Genomic DNA, 18,152 nt, shown 5'->3' with positions numbered 1-18,152 from the left:
ATCATTATCAAGAAATTCTTACATAGAAGATATAAAAACAGTTTAAAAAGTACTTAGCTTATAAATCCATAGAGCTATGCTAGTTATTTTAGAGAGAGTTAAAAGAAGAAACTTAATTTAAACAGATTACAATTTTATATGCATACATAATTTAATATTTAATGTGTAGTCAATTTTTTCAAAAAACACTTTTCGTTAAAAAATCATCAGATCAAATTTAAGTTGCTGTAGAGACTATTACTGTGAAAACTACAGACAGCCGCAGACACAACGCAAGCTTATTTTTTACAAGTAAAGTATTTTGTACTTATAAGGTAAATGATAGACCACGTTTGTTTACAAAACTTTTACAAAAGAATTCAAATTACGAAAAGCTCAAGTGCGTACTATTTTTAAACCTAGACAAAATAATTCGAAGTATTTCATATGCTTAAGGCTATATTGAGTTACGCTGGTTGTAATCTAAAATTTATGTTAGTTCAGTGACAGAATTATTAAGAGCAGGTCGTAGGTTATATACACTTGTTAAAAGCTTATTGTTGGTTCAGTGAATTAAGACTTAAGTAAGACTTAAGTGCAGTTTTTTTTTTTTAAAGTATTCGATTTAATTTTTTTTGTTATCAAAATTATTAGCATTTAACATTTTAGATAATTTTTTTTTTAATATCGCAATATATATTATAAAGTGAAAAATTTCTACAAAACTTGTTGCTGAGAGTTTAGTTATAAATTTTAAAGTTTAGTGTTTGATAATCATTGAATGAAATTAATGTTCCATTGAAAATTAAATATCCATTGAATCGAAAATTTAAAAAAAAAAACACTTTTTTAGACTATACTGCTCACTTAAAAATGTTAGTTGAGAGAATTAAGTATTTGAGTCAGAAATAAGGCTAGAACTTAGAGTATGCTCATTGTAGTTTGCGAATCGAAATGTATTAATTATAATGATCACGGGAAACATTATATAAAAGATATACCTTAAACTAACTTTATTATAATCATAATTAATCCCATACCTGCTTAATAATACTGATAAAACTTAGAATTAAGTAAAATTAATCAACAAAAACTCTAGCTTTATTAATTGATAACAAAATAAAAGAGATAAATTAAGAATAAAAAACTTAGTGACTAATTAACGCATTTTCCACAACATTGACGTTTATTAGTTCTACAATAAAACAAACAAGCCATATATAGATTGTTGAACTTTTTTAGATAAAGGTGAAGTTTTTTATATTATTATTTTAGTAATAACTTTTTATCTACTTTTAGATTTTAACAATGCTTTTTGAACCGGAACTCATGAGAAACAACAGAAAGTTGTTTTGCATGTTCTTCAATTACTATGCGTAAGTTACACAATTCTTATACCATATTTATTTACAAATTGTCAAAAAACTGTTGATTCCATCTTTAGTTTGTACTAAATACATGAAAACTACATATATTTTACTTTAAAACACTTTTAATGAGTAATAATTAAAACATTTATTATTTTTCCACAGGTTAATCTACGTAGCAAACAGTAAGTTTTTGTTCATGTACAAGTTGTTTGTTTAATTATTTTAAGTTTAACCAATGAAATAAATGCATCATAAAAACTCAGTGATTAATACAATTAAAAATACAATACATTTGTTTTATTATTTTTTACGCTTTTCAGACGTGTTGTGTTTTGAAACTGGTTATTCAATTTTTTTATATGGTTAACTTAACAACATTGTTATAAATATTTTGTCAAAATTTTTTGTTGTTTAAAGTCTGAAGTGCTAATACTTGTATTAAACCTAAAACAATTTTGTCTATGTTCACTTACGCTTCAATTTTTATTAAACTACAAACTTTATGGTAAAGAAAGACTTTAAAATACATAAAAGGTTTGTATGTATTTTTTACAGCTTTACTCAAGGAGTTTTTCACTGCCGAGAAGGATGCAAAAAACGCACACTCTATTTTAGGTAAAATATTTTATCAATTTAAAAGAATTGCATATACTTTAAAATAAATATAACTAATTGTATAGTTTTGTTGCGAAATTAGCATTATAACTGGCTTGTTAAAACATTAATTTAGTATAGGCATTTGTTTGAATAAATTTAAAGGTTTCTTTTAATTAAAAGTTACAGATCTATAGTAAGTGGTATTAGAATGATTAAAAATAAGTCTATATACTATTAACGTAGATAAATATGTATTTGAATTAAAGAATAAGCTTTATTTCAAAGAAAAAATCAAAAAGATTTGTGTGAAATGTTTTTGTACATAATAGGTTTAGGTTTATTAAAACATTTAAATAGGTTTTTATACTTCTAAATAAAAAATAACAAAAGTTTTTGAAAGCAGTTGTTTGCTTGTAACCAAAGTAGAAAAACATATTGCTTTTAGTTTCAGAGTTTTAATTATAATATTAAAAACATTTAAGTTTTTGAGCATTTTAACCTAAAAAACTTTCTAAAAAACAAGATTGTGTTGTTTAGTACACAAGTATGTATTATTTGCGAAAATATATATAAAAAAACTATTCTTGTACTCTTAATCTTTTTTCGTAAACTTGTACTTTTTGTCACCCATTATTTTTTAAGTTTAACTTATTCGAGTTTTATACATTTCTTAACACTGAACACAAACATGAACTGAATAAATATTTTTGAAATATTCTACTGATTAACGTTATACTTTTATGACAGATAAGATTACCGATTACACGTTTCCTGTTTACGAGACGCTGATTTATGTTTTCCCCATTCTCACCCTGTCACTTTTTCACACTTACATAGTGTTGATCAATTTCGAATACCGTTACTTGTGTATTAAAAGGTAAGAAACTAGCTGTACTATTTGTTATATATTATAAAAAATCATGTAGAAATTTATGTAAAACCAGCAGGATTTTTTATATTTCACTTATACTGATTAGCATTCTATATAACTTATGTCAAAGTGGTTAATGTAATTATAGTTTATTTTAGCTTTAATGTACTTTAAAAGAAAATTACAAAGTTCAAAAGCCGTTTTAATTAAAGTTACTGTTTTGATTTATTTTGTGAAATTGTTATATCTGCAAACGTAAATAATAGTGTTTAGGTTAATATTTATTAATTATAAGTCTTAAAGTTTAAAGTACTTGTGCTATGTTTTACGGCATAATGATTTTTTAAAGTAAACATAGTCACGCAAAAAAAGTTTATTTACGATTTTTTTTTGTTTTCTCTATCAACATGTGTTTTAGGATACGTATAGCTTAGCCACGAAAAGTTAATTTTTACAAGCAGAATTATTGTTTTAAGTCACATTGACTCATTAAAAATATTTTTAAAGACTTAACGTGAATACAAAGCTAATCAAAAAGAACTAGTTTAACTTACATTGTTTTTATTAAGATGTTTAAAAATGATAATAAAACACTTTGTTCGAAAATTCTAAGTAAAAAAAAAATTGAACTTTAACATAGTTTAAGATAATATGTTACTATTTTAGAAAGTACTTCGGAAAACATCTGGAAAAGTCGAAGAAAAATGAGAATACTCAGGCGAAAATTGAAGAAAACAGGTTCAAATCTTTGAAAGAAAACATATACGCTTTCAAATTAGACATTCCTTCGCTCAAAATTTTTATTGCCTGCTTGCAAGTTTATGGCTTTGGTTTTTTGATTACCTTTCAATTACATATTCTTGTTAAACAACTTAAATTTTTCAAGTTATAAGTTTTTGAGTTGGCTAAAACTATAAAACATACTTTTTGATGTTATGAATAAATGTTTAAAGTATGTTATTTTTCATACCATTTGAAATATTTAAAAAACTTGGTTAGCAGGCAACACTTACTTATTTGTAGTATTTGTGGTATACATTAAAAAAACACAAAGTTACTTTTTATGTTATACTAAAACAATGATATTTTGTTGTTTATTTTTCAATACAAGCTTTCCCATTTATATGAGAAAAGTTAAGTCGGTTTCAATTAGATACTTTAATAAAATAAATTAATTAAACAGTTTATTTTTCTGCAAACAATTTTAAATTTGTTTGAGTATATATAGTTTAAAAAAAATAAAAAGTTTTTGAAGTCTCATATCCATATGAAGTTTTTACATTTGAAGTTTTCTCTGTAACTATCAAGATTATTGATTTATTACTTGTTGGCTTAAAATATGTTACGAACCTTTTACAAATATTAAAGCTTAGTTTATTAAAGTGTTTTTAGTATTGTTAATAAGGTTGTCTATTTTTTTCAGTTAAATGAGAATTTAAAATTCACCTAAATAAGTTTAAAGCTAAAATGTTGTTTTTTTTCAGCATAAAATGCTGCAAAAACAAAGTCCATTTTAATGTAACAGACGTTTGTTTTGCTGCACAGATAATAAAGTTAAAGAATTGTTTTTGCATTTTTGCTAAAAAAAACTACAAAGCGCTTACCTTATAACCAGAACTGAAAAAAATTTAGCATTATTTAAAAAATAAGGCTATTAAAACTTTTATATAATAATAAACCATATTTTGAGTTTAAGTAAAGTTTTGGTTTAGTATTATTCATCTTTTAAGCACTTAAAAACACATAGAAATCTATAAAAGAATTAAAGTTTTGCAGCATTTAAAGCTAATTACTTATAGTTAGCATCTTTAAACTTTTTTTATAACATTATGAAAGTATTGTATCATAAAAAAGCTATTGTTGATATATACAAAAATTAAGTAAAATTATAATTAGTAGAATACTTTTAAAATGTAATCTGTTTTGAAGATAAGAAAAGTATTAAAATTAACAGTAAGTATGAGAAGCTATATAGAAAACGTTTATTGTCTTATTTATTTGAAGAGTGATTAAAACTTATTACATTCAAAAAAATACTGTAAAAATTTTGTATATACCAACATTAACTAAAATAAATAACATTAAAAAAACGTTTAGAGAAGTAATAAGTATATGTTCAATAAAATTTTTGCCAATTTAGTTTATATTTATTACTTTGTTAGTAGTTTAAGATTTTTTTTAAGTTAATTTTTTTTATACAGATTATAAAAACAGGTTAACAAATAGTTAAAAATTTCATATTATTAAAAGTTTTCAGTTTCTGTAATTTAGATATTAATTGTAGAAACGCTAGAAACGAAATGATTATTTATTTTTATTTTCACTGTTTAAATGCTTAATATTTTTTTCATGATAAAATACTTATTATGTTATTATTGATAAATAGATTTTTTCTTCAATGTGTACAACTTGAAAAGCATTAGGTCAAAAAAAACTTAAAAGTAAATTAGTACTAAAAAGCAAAACTGTAACAAACAATATAAACAGAGGTTATGAACCTAAATGTTTTTAGATCAAATTTAAGTATCAAAGCTTGTGTTTTGTGTAAGTACTAAACTATTTCAAAAATAACTTTATGTTTAAATTTATGGAACTTTGTCATTGTACTCGATAGATTTAGTTTTATTTATGTAGCTTGTTTATTCGTTACAATCGTGTTTTACCAATTACTACTCGTATTTTAGAAAGTTAAACATATGTTTTTCAGCTTAAAGTAATAAATCTAAGTTTGCAGGATTGAATATGTGTTTTATAAAAATGTTAAAAATAGTAAAAGTTTTTGGTAGTTTTAAATTAAATATGAATTGAAATTATTCTTTCCATTTTTTTTGTAGAGAAGCTAAATATTTTAAAGGCAAAACATAGTTTTAAATAGTTTTAATCTAGCTACTATGTAATATTATTTAATACTATCTTAAGTAGTGTTGTTTGAACACTAATATAAAACCTCTAATGTTTACACTGAAAACAACTAATTTGAAATAATAAATTGTTAATTGGTAAAGTTACATAATAATACTTAATATTATCAATTTTCCATTATAACTAAAACTTCCATGGTAAAGTAAAGCCACAGAACTTACAAATTTATGTCTGAAAATAATAATAAATGCTTTTGAGTATGATAGTGGTTATTAAATTCCATTTATATACGTTTTTCATTCAAAAAAAGATAATTAACGACTCAAAAACCAAAAGGTTTTTTCGTACACCAAGGTTTTGGACCAAAGTTCTTTAGTGCCTGTTTTTTCCTTTAAATAACAATTTGATTGATAGTTTTTAACTTTAAGTTTATTACTTTAATTTTGTATTTACAGTCAGCAAAAATATTATTCAAACATAAGTGTTGACTTTTATTAATATATTATCAATATATTGTTTATTATGTAATGTTAGACTCAGGAATCAAAACTTGAGTCGTTATTTGTATTTAGTAAATAATGTTTTAGCTTTTGGGTTGATTAACAACTTAATGGCTTAAAAATAGTTTGCAAATATTCTCAAGAAATAATTAAATTGAAATGAATAAACTGTTTATTATAACACTGTACAAGCTAGTCAGGTGTTTCAGTTGATAAGCTTTTTTAAAATACTTACATAGTTTAAAAGTAAAATAGTATATTTTTTCAGTATAAAATGCTGCATAAACAAATTGCACTATATACTTAAACCTCGAACGAAAATTTGTTTTGCCTAAAAGATAAAAAAGATTAAAACATTGCTTTCGAAAGGCTAAAGAACAATATTTAGCGCTCATTTTAACTAGAAACATCAAAAAAATAAGTTTAACCATTTTTTGAAAAATAAAACTCTTAAAACTATATTTGATTCTAAGCAAGTTTTGTTTTAATACTATTTAATTGCTTAAGCACTTAAAAACACACAACAAGCTACAAAAGAATTAAAACTCTGCAGCACTCACAGATAATTACTTTTAATTGATATCTTTAGAATATTTTTCTAATACACAATGCAAATTAAGTAAAGTTCTAATTAGTAGAATATTTATGAAATTAAGTCTACTGTGAAGATAAGAAAAGTTGCATAGATAAAAACAAGTAAAAGAAGCTATATAGAAAAAGTTACACTTATTTATTAGAAGAGTTGTTGAAAACAAATACATTAAGATAAATCTTGTTCAATTGTTTTTATAATTTTTTCAATAAGAAACATTATTAACATTAAGAAGCAAGGAAGTTTAATAAGGAAGTAAACAGTGTGTATGTTTGATTAAATTTAGTAAATGCATTTATTTTCATTACTTTCTTAAGTAGGTTTATATTTTTTCAACTGTTAGAAAACATTTTTATTTTTAAGTAAGAAGTTTTTTATTCAGGTTATCAAAGAATGTGAAAAAAATTAATTATCAGTTTCAATTTATTGGACATTTTCAGTTTATCAAACTCGATTTCTATTGTAGAAATGCTGCAAATAAAATATTTATTAAATTTCATTTTTATAGTATAAATGTTTGAAAAGTCTTTGGAGATAAATAATTTGATGAAATATTATTTCATAATATTTTTTTTTTGTTTTTCTGATTTTATAATCTTTTCTTAAGGCCCAAAAAGCTAAAAACTAGAAAAACTGAAAAAAAGACTACAAACCTAAACTGTACAAAATAAATAAAAACAGAGATTTTTTATCGAAATATTTGAGTTTAAGGAGTAAAGCTTGTGTTATAAGTAAATACAAGTTTCAAAAAGAAGTTTAAAATTTAAAGAATGCTGTGTTTATACTTAATAGATTTAGTTTTCTTCAACTTTTTTCTGTAGCTTATATACTCTGTTTATCGGTGTATGTTTTAAATCAGAGCTGAGTGTATGTTTTAAAGTAAATTTTAAATAATTAGATGTTAGTGGTAGAATAAACAAACTACAAGTTAAAACTTTTATATATTTTTATTTCCTAGCAGTTATATGTTTGATTTGTTAAAACCTAGTTATAATAACCATCATCTACTTACTAAAATAGTTTAAAAGTATTTGAAACATTTTTGTATTAACCCAACTATTAAACTTTTTATGTTCACATTTAAGGCAATAAGAAATTCTTAATAGTTGGTAAAGTGACACGATAATACTTAATAATATCAAATATCCATGGTAAAGTACAATAATACGACTTACAAGTTTTTGTCTAATTTAAACATAAAGTTAAACTCAATTAAATTTACGTATGCTACTGGTTATTAGTTTCCATTTAGTACAATTTTTTCATATAAAATCAATAAATAATTCATCAGCTTATTAATTATGAGTAATTTAACTTTTAATATGTTCTACAGTCAGCGCCAAAAAAATAAGACTCAAGCATAAAAATATACTCTTAAAATAATAAATTCTATTTTTGATTTTCACTGAAAAGGAAATTTAGATAAAATTTCATTAAGTACTAAATGAAAACACAGCTCAATCAATTTAACTTTATAGTTAGAATAGTTTTAATAACATTTAGTAAATTAAATAATAATAAAATTCGAAAAATTTAGAATAGTTATTAAGAATAAACAAGAAGAGTTGCAGTACTGTACGGTTAGGTGTTAAATAAAATATTACTAAAACAAGATATTTTAGTTTAAATCCGTATATTTCAGTTTTTAATTAACTGGAAACATCTGTAGACTTTTATTTTCTTTACATAGTATTATATTTAGGTAAAAGTTACTAAACCTGATATTTAAATATTCTTAATGTATTAGGCTTTAAATACTTATCAAATTAGACTTTGGAGAAACTAAAAGCCAAAGAATTTGACATAACATTAATCTCTCTCCAATTGCTGTAAAGCACAGTTTAGTTATAGTATAGGCTTAAAAATCCATTATTTCCTTACTTGATTTAGCTCTTAATCTTTTAAAACTTGTAGAAATATTATTAATTGTAATTAAAAACTTTTTGAAGTTACATTTCAAAATTGAGTTTTAAATCTGAAAACTTATTTTTAATGATTTATAACTTTAAAAAATGGAAATACTATATGGAAAAAGTCTTCTTGGGCCGCTGTGTTCTAAAACAATTCTAATATTCAATACATAAATACTATCACTAACCTAATATGTCATAAAACAAGCGATAATTGACCTCTAGTAAAACTTAGTTACTCAATTAATAGCCTAATTGTAAGTTATAAGACGAAAGTTTTCTTTTTATAGTTTTAAAAAAGTCTGCTTTTTGGCTGAATCGTACCTCGTGGACCGCTTATTTTCGATTCTAGGGTTTAGTCCACCGGTTTCAGTTTGCCGATCCTTGATCTAGATGTAGTTTCATAAATAATATTACTTAAAAAAAAAACATAATTTTATCCAGTTTAGCACAGAACCTTATTCTAAAATAATATATTTACTATTATAAATTATTTTCTTGCAAATTCTAAAATCAAACAAAAATTGACTTAAATAATTAAGTAAACTTACTTAATTTAGAATTAAATCAAGGTCTGCTATACTTAATTTTAAATTATACGCACAGAAAACTTTGTAATTAGTGAAAATTAGTCCAAGATTGAGCGCAGCCATAATTAAATACAAATATATTGATATTTGTTTGTAACTTCTTCGGTAATAATTGAGCATTTTATTTATCTAAACCAGGGTTTAAACTTTGGAGTGTTTTCGATTACCAGGAGGCAACATATAGTTGGAAAAATTAATTTAATAATTAACAAGTAAACGGGTTGTATTAATTTTTATTTAACTTTTGCCAGTTTAGCCGTTACGATAACATGTTTTAGAAACCGTAGTCTAAACAAGTTTTTTACCAAAACTATAAACTTATCTTGAGAACTTATATAAAATGTCATCTAACTTTTTATTTATTGTACCAAGCTCTTGAAGTTTGAAAGAAAATTGCACAATAGTTTTGCAAAACTTAAATCTAGCTAACTAGTATTTTAAACTAAATATTAAAAATAGTAATTAGTTTCTAATACCTATTTCATAAACTTTAAAATTTGTAACTAAATAATTAGAATCTTAGCTACCTTTTAATTGTATAACTGTTTAATTACTAAAATAATTGTATACTATAAGTCTATTTTATTATAAGTCTATTTACATAATAAAAGATTAAACTGGTTGCACTTACTAAATAGTCATAGATTTAATAAAGCATAGTAAAAATATACCAAATATTACTTAACATATTAAATATTTACATTTATCTTATTTTACAAAGAAGCGTAAACTGTGTTAACTTATATTTTGATATGGAAATTTACCTACAAAAATATTAGTTGTATTTAAACTAAAAATTTTTAGAACTAAACTTTGATTAGACATTATTAAAGTTTTGTGAGAAACCTTTTAAACTTATTTTTGAAGAAGCTATATATTGTAGAAAATGAACAGTTTTTAGTGGTGTAGTTATGTTAAATATTTACGTTAAGCTACACCAGCGGTCATTTTTTAATCGTCATTTCTAGAAACGTTGTTGTCAGGCTGTAGCTTATCAATGTAATTAAAATTTTCATTAAAAAAAACTATTTCAAACAAAAAGTGTGTTAAAATAAAAAAAAAAACATAGCAGTAGTATTTTCTAGTTAACAAAGTAATGTTTGTAAGTTTTACCAAAATACCTTATTTGATAAAGAAATAAGTTTAATTTTTATAAATAAGTATTTTATTTCGTAGTTTTATTTGGCTCGCAGACCGTAGTTTACCGAACCTGAGTTACACTAATAGTTTTTTAGAAAAGTTAAACAGTTGTCAACATTAAAGCAAAATATGTTTATATCGTTTTGAAACGTATTTATGCATTTTGATATTTTAAAAACAAGCTTTTCCTTTTAAAAATGTTTTTTTACTACTCAGGTTCTATTTAGTATGTCACAACCTCCTTTACAGTCTGATAAAACCTTGCAACTGAAAAGAAAAAATGTTGAACTTGAACCCCAACAAAGTATTACAAAAAAGTACAAACGAGACCGTGACTTTAGAAAGTTTAATACAAATCTTTATCACGATGCAAGTTATAACGGTAAGTAAAAGTTAAAAAGATGTTTAACCCATTTAAGTGTTTTATTAAAAACTTCACCTAAGAAATTTTTTAGATGTACACAGTTCAAAGGTTGCTCCATACACAAAAACTTTTGTGCCAAGATAAACATCAGTTCATGCAACCTTTAAACCTCTACCTGCTGCTGATATTGGTTAGTATTAAAAAGATATTTGACTGTAGTATTCAACGATTTATTCTTATTTATCTCATAAATTTTGTACTGAAGATTATTTTTATAGGTTTATGTGTTTTATTGATAAAAACCTTAAAATTGTTTACTTTATATCAATATAAAGGAAAAAATTTAAAAAAGATTCAACGGTTTTCAGAATGCAATAAGTACATATTCAGGCACATTATTTTAGTAGCTTGAAAAGCGATTGCCAAAAAAATTATAAATAACTTCGAAAATTATTATTCCATTATCTGTTTTATTTAAACGGTTACTGTTATAGATTTGTTTTAATTAGCTTTTGTTTTAATAATTTGTGTTTAAAACGTTGTTTTTAGTATTTTGTATTTAAATAAAATCTATTCTGTCAATTTTAAGTGAATTTTCGAAATATTTTCAATATAAGCTTTAAGCGTTTAAGTAAATATTTCAATCAAAGGAATTATTTTTTTAAAATAGACTATAATATAACTTACATTTAAATAAAAGCAATATAATTTATGAATTAGCCCTTGGTTTTTGCCTTTGGTAGAGTTTTATAATATCAATGTTTTTGAAGGAATATTTTTATCTTTTTCATTAAGTTAGTTAGATAAATACAAGCTGGTGGAGACTTAGTTTTGACTTATATGAACTTTTAGACAGAAGGAAACATGTGAAAAGTAAAGTGTTGCGTTCTTCAGAAGATAAGAAGAATTCTAAAAACGAGGATTTGTATCCTTCAGCTAAAACTTCATCTGAACAATTCGCAAAAGAAAAAAGTAAGCAGAAGATGATCAACACAGAAAACGAAGGTTTATTAAGCCGTTTATTTCTAAAATTCTATCATTATTGGTTACACTTCGAATATGTTTAAATTTTCTCATTAACTTAAGTTCATAAGTTACTGTTTATCTTATGTTTGATTTTTGCAATTTTTTAGATAGAAGTATTCACATAGAAAAAGAAATTTTACAATGTTCAAAAGAACAGCAGCAAGTACAACAACAAGTAGAAGATTCTTCAAACATGCAACATTTAGATCCAGAAAACGATCCAGATGACAACAGTTTTGAAGGACTATGTGCAATACTGTAGATTACTGCTGTATATTTTATTATATTTAAGCTGAAGTTTAAGTTTAAATTTTGTGTTTAATATTAGTTATGAGATTATGAAAATATTAATGAATAATTGTTAAAATTTGCTATATATACTTGAATCTTTATAAAACTACTATAGATAATTACTAGTGTCTACAAGCTTGCGCTAAAAGTTATATAGTTTTTGATTCAGTGTTTTTCAGGTATAAATTGTAAAGATAAATTTTAAGAAATAAATAGTAAATCAAATAATACTTACCAACGGTATTGAACTTTTCTTTCCACTATTGGTTTTGTGACTTTATAAATAAAGTTACTAGATACAAAACTAAGCTTTATGTTGTTATTGATAGACTTTTTGTTTTAGCATTTTTATGTGTAAGGTTTTTTAACGTCACACTAGAGTACACTAGACAAAATAAAAACAGTTTTTTCTAATATTCAATAAAAAGTAAAATGTACTCATTATAAAAAGTTCGTTTTCAATGTAATCAAAACTAGGACGTTTTGAAATTACACAAAAAAATTTTTAGCCTTAAGAATAAACTTTTTTTTTAATTTACAATAGATTTTTATTTACTTCTTCAAACACATGTCTGTTTTAACAACTTTTTAGCAACAAAAAAAACTCTCTTTTAAAACAACAGCAAATGTCATTAGTAAAAAAATTTACATTTTGTAAAAGTATTTTAGTATGACTTTCACTTCATGACATTTGTAAAATTTTATACACTAGTAATCTTGCCATAAACCAAAAGGTAAATGTCTGACTAAGTTTTCGTTTATAAAGTTGTTCAAAAAATGTATTCTGCGAACTTTGGTTATTTTAAACTATTGAGTAATCAAAACAAAAATACTATTTTAAATCAAATACGGTATTATATAAACAGCTAGATGGCACTTTTAATTGTCAACAAGGAAAATAGAAAATAGTTAAAATATTTTAATACAAAATTGCACTGATTGTTTAAAAAAAGTATAACTTAAGCCAAAATTAAAATCTCAGACCGTAGAATTTTGGTTTACGTACAGCGGTTTTCAGACTCTTAATATAACATTGTATCTAAAGAAAATTTGGTTGATTACAATAAAAGTTAAAAGTACCTTAAAACAGATTTTTTGATTTGTATCTAATTTTAAAACTCTACACATATATTTATATAATTAATAGCAGAACGCATGTTTTCTCATGTAAGTCTTATTAGTACTTATGTTTAAAATATGTTATTTAGGGTTTCATTATTAAAACAGCACAATGTTTAAAAAAAGCTCAACTTAAACGTTTAAAATGCTTTTATTATGAACTATTTGTTGTTGAACAAATTTAAAAGTTTTCTAGCTTTGTTTAAAAGTAACTAATTTGATAAACAATTGATAGTTTTAGTTTACAAGTTATGTTGTTGAGAGCTTATGTTATTTTTATAGCACAAAATTTAAAGAAAAAACGCCTTTCTTAAAATTTTGAAACAATTTTTTTAATAACTCATTATTATAGAAAAGTATAAAAGGTTTTTAGCGTTATAAAAAAGCAACTTTATATGTTTTTTGATATAAAATTTCAAAAGTCTTTATTTCTAAAATATCTTATTTAAAGCTTTCATAGTTATTCAGAACAAGACCTTGAAAAAACATCAATTAAAAGTTTGAAATAATTTTGTTAGAAGTTGTTTGTTTTATACATTTAAATTTTTTACAGCGTTATTTAAAAGCAAATACACATGAACTTAGATATTGTTTATAAACGAAAAAAAAAAGCGCTACAAAATTTGGTCCACGGACCTGGTGTATGAAAAAATCCTTCGTTTATCGAGTCACACACCAGGATACAGTTTAATGTCATGTCTAGGACTGATGTACAATTTTAACAGTCCTTATTTCTACAATACGTTATTTAAACCGCACAGGTTTTAAAATAACATTATATTTTGAAGGTGTTAAATTGTTTTACTGAGAAGTATTTGATATAGAACGAATTACTTTAAAAGTCAGTCTCCTTTGTTGTTAAAAAGAGAACAATAAAACTTCATAATATTTTATGTTTAATTTTTTAGAACAAGTATAAAACTTAGCTAGCATTCCTAGACTACGACTATAAATTTGTTTTCATAGCAAAAACTTTGATTCTAAAACTCAATAACTGAAGCTTTTATACTTGAAAAATTAGAATATTTCAAAAATAAAGCGTATTTGCATAGTTTTAATGGTTTTTGTTAAGAATTGCATTTTGTTAAAGTTTTTCATTTAGAATTTCGACAGTCCTTATTTCTGAAGTAACACCTTTAATTTTAGAACATTGAAAAAATTTCTGTTAAAAAACACAGACTAAATATATAATTGTTTTCACATTGAGTTGTTTGTTTTAGATAAATCTAAAAATTAAGTAGCATTGTAAACATTTAAATGTACATGTGTTTTCAAAATTAAATTGAGCAAACTTAGTTTCTAATTAGTTTGTAGTTGTACATTAGTTGTAGCTATTGTATTTACAACAGCAAAATAAAAATTAATATAAAAAATTTTATGTAATCTTCAAGTTATTTTGATTAAAAGTTGTTAGTTGTATGCAGATCTAACAGTTAGCTAGCGATGTTATAAAAGCTGTGGTAACTTCATAATAAAATATAAATAGATTTCATTTCGTTAGAATCTCTAATGCAGAGCCAATATACTAACGAAGTTATAGGTCTTTGTAAGATAAAGCATTAAATGAAGTCTATTTAATGTTTAAACTCTAATTATACAGCTACTAATATGTTAAAAAAAAATTTAAACACTAACAACTTGTAACATAATACATCGACATACCTTACACTACTCCTGATACTAAAGGTATTTTAAGTATTGCAAAATAAATTATAAATATTCAAATATGTTCATTACATTATCTAACTTATACCACTACATTTATTGCAGCATAAACTTTTCATGATTATTGAAACAAGTCAATAAAAGATATTAAAAAATTTCTAAAAGATCTTAAATACTTTCCTATAGACTGCTTAAGTTTTAGTCATACACACTTTATAGTAGTAGTAATTTTAAGACCGATTTTAAACCTGAACACAGTTATACTAAATATTTTTACTATTTTGTAGTTTTCACCTCTAAATCTTTTAATCGAGGGAAAAACCTGTTTAAAGCTAAACTTGATGTAGTTGTTATGTTTTACTAAGTATAAAAAGATAAAACAATGTATAAGCAGTTTATACTTTAGTATGTATGATAGTAATTTATTAAGCTATAGTTTACATTTTAAGTATAACTAAACGAAGTTTTTTTAACTTATTGTTTCTAGCGTTGTTAATAATTAATAATAAGTAATAAAAACAAAAACAATTCTCACTCAAGTTTTAAAATCTGGTTATATGCTAAAAATTAATAACTTTTACTTTTTTAATAACTAATTTTTTTCTAGAACTTATTCATATTATTGAGAGCTTATAAATAACACTTTTATTTTTAAACTTGCACAAATTTTAATTACAGTCTCTTGACATTTTAAGTCTTACTAAAAACTGTTGTTGACTTTTACTTAGTAGAAAAGATTCTTCCTAGAAAAAATTGTTTTAGAATAGCAAATAAATTTAAATCGAAGTTTCCAAACTTTATAAAAGTTTTTAAATCTTTATAAAACAGCAATTTTTTCCGACCCAACAGTACAACTGAAACGAAAAAAAAGGTTATTTGCTATAAATTTAAAAAGATGTTACAACTTTTAAGGTTTTTGTTAGTAAGAAACTTTTTGTTATAACAAATCAAACGTAGTTAATATTTTTTGTATCCTTACTTAGTACATCAAAAATACTCTTATACTAAGTGAGGCAAATTAAAGATTTAAAACTTTAAAACCAATATAAAAAAACAAAAATAAAATTCTTTTCAAGCAATATTTAATTTTTTATGTCATAAGTAATTTAAACTAAATGCAGTTAGTATAATTTTGTTTCTCATACCAACTTTTCCACTAACCTTGAAAATTAAACAGACTGAGTAATCTATTTAAATAAACCACAGTAATTAGTTTTTCAACTAGTTACAAAGCTCAAGGGCCGCATTGTCATTTTATGCTTAAAATTCTTTGATATTTCATCTAATAACTACTCGGTATTCAATAGTTTTAATGATTATTAGCAGTGTTATCTAAAATATCAACACTTACAGTCTTGGTAAATTTTATATAGTTATTTACATGAATTTATACTGTGCAAAGATTCTTCTTTTTAACTATTGTCATTTAATTTTAACCTAAGAGTTTATGTTGTAAAAGAAGTAGCTATTTTTTGGACCAAACTGATATTTTTTTACAAAACTAAAACCCTGCATTTAAAACATATACTAATTAGTTTTATCACAAATCTACTAAAAGCGATGATGTATACGAAAACAATTTTTTTTAGTTTAACTAAAAAAGGTTTACTTAACTTGTAGGAGTTTTTTAAACCTCAAATACATGTAGACAAGAGACTTCTAAAGTAGTTGATGCTGTTTAAAGAAGTCGACTCAAAACATTTATTGTAAAACTAACATAACAAAATTTGCTTAAATATCGCATCTGAGACTATTGCTGAAAGTAAGTTTATAAAACCTTAAAACTCAAACATATTGTTTTAATTAGTTTTAAAACTTTATGAACGATATTTATAACTAATTAACTTAGTTAGCAGAATTAATAAAAATAAAATAATTAGGCGCACTTAAGTATGTTTTTGTTACAATTCTGATCAGGGTTTAATTTGCACATATACCAACTATTAAAAACTGAGCACCTAGAGCAGAGGCCGGCAGCCTTATGTAACTTGCGGGCCAATTTTCCTAGGAAAAATTGCTTGCTAGCCGCACTGTTTAGAAAAACACCTTTGAGGGCCATATTTTTTTTTTTTTTAATTCTAGAAATCAGTAGAATAAATTATTTAAGATCAAAATAGGACAAATTAAGAAATATTAGAGCATTAATGAAGTTTATTTAATTTAGAGCCTAAGTGTAAGTTTTTATTACAAAATCGTAGTTTTTTTTTATTTCAAAATCTATATTTTTAGCTTAAAAAGAGCTCACAAACCGCAGATTTTGACTTTGAGGGCCGCATTAGGCCCGCAAACCACAGTTTGCCGACCTAGAGCAACAAGTTTACTTTTCTAGAAATATTTACTATTTTTTCTTAAGTTAAATTCAAGTCATTTTTACCTTAATTATTTTGGATTAAAAATGGTTGATAAAAAGTTTAAAAGGACATTAGTTAAATACTGACTTAATTTTGAAATGTACTAAACAATATTACGAGATTTAACTTAGCTAGAAAAGCCATTTTCTGGACCCTTTTTAATAACTCAAAAACTATTATTTTTTTATTTAGACTAGCTAGGATTTTCATTCAAAAAACGTTTCTTGCTTACTTTTCACAACAAATTTCATCGAATTTGAGTTCTACTATTGATGCAGGGCCCCTATAAACACTTAAACGTTTTTTGTATGTTTTTATTCTATGTACTATAAGTAAAACTATATAAATAAACACCTATTTTTAATTTGTATGTTATGCCCAAATCAAGATAACAAAAGATTTTTTTTAATGCGGCATATTTTAAAAAAACTCTTAGAAAACAATAATAAAAAAAATTGAAAAACATACAAAAAATTCATTACTTTTTAGTTGAAGAGATAAAAAACTTGATACTTTTTGAAACCTTAAAATAATTTTTTAGACCTCTTTAACTGAAGATTGGTTTTTTTTTTGTTTATTTAAATTAGTATGTATTTCGATGTGTTGTTTTCTTTTTTTTAAGAATAAAATCATAAAATTAACATAAAAAAAAACAAAAAAATTTTTTGAAAATTTGAATTGGGCATATTGTAAAAATAATTAGAAAAAAAACATAAAAATATAACTAGATAATAAAAATGTTTCTACATATAGTGACCAGAATAAAAACATGTAAAAAAAGTCAAACACTTTCAAGGAACTTTGCATCAATAGTCAAACCCTAATTCGGTGAAAACTATTGTTAAACAAGGGAAAAGAAGGTTATTTTGAATAGAAAAATCCAAGTTGGCTTAAAATAAGGGAAATTAGTTGCAAAGTCTTGCAT

This window comes from Thalia democratica, chromosome 1 (assembly GCF_965202585.1).
Source record: "Thalia democratica chromosome 1, ktThaDemo2.hap1.1, whole genome shotgun sequence".
In the NCBI taxonomy this organism is placed as follows: Eukaryota; Metazoa; Chordata; class Thaliacea; order Salpida; family Salpidae; genus Thalia; species Thalia democratica.
The sequence above is the reverse complement of the archived record's forward strand: the minus strand, read 5'-3'. Positions refer to the sequence as shown.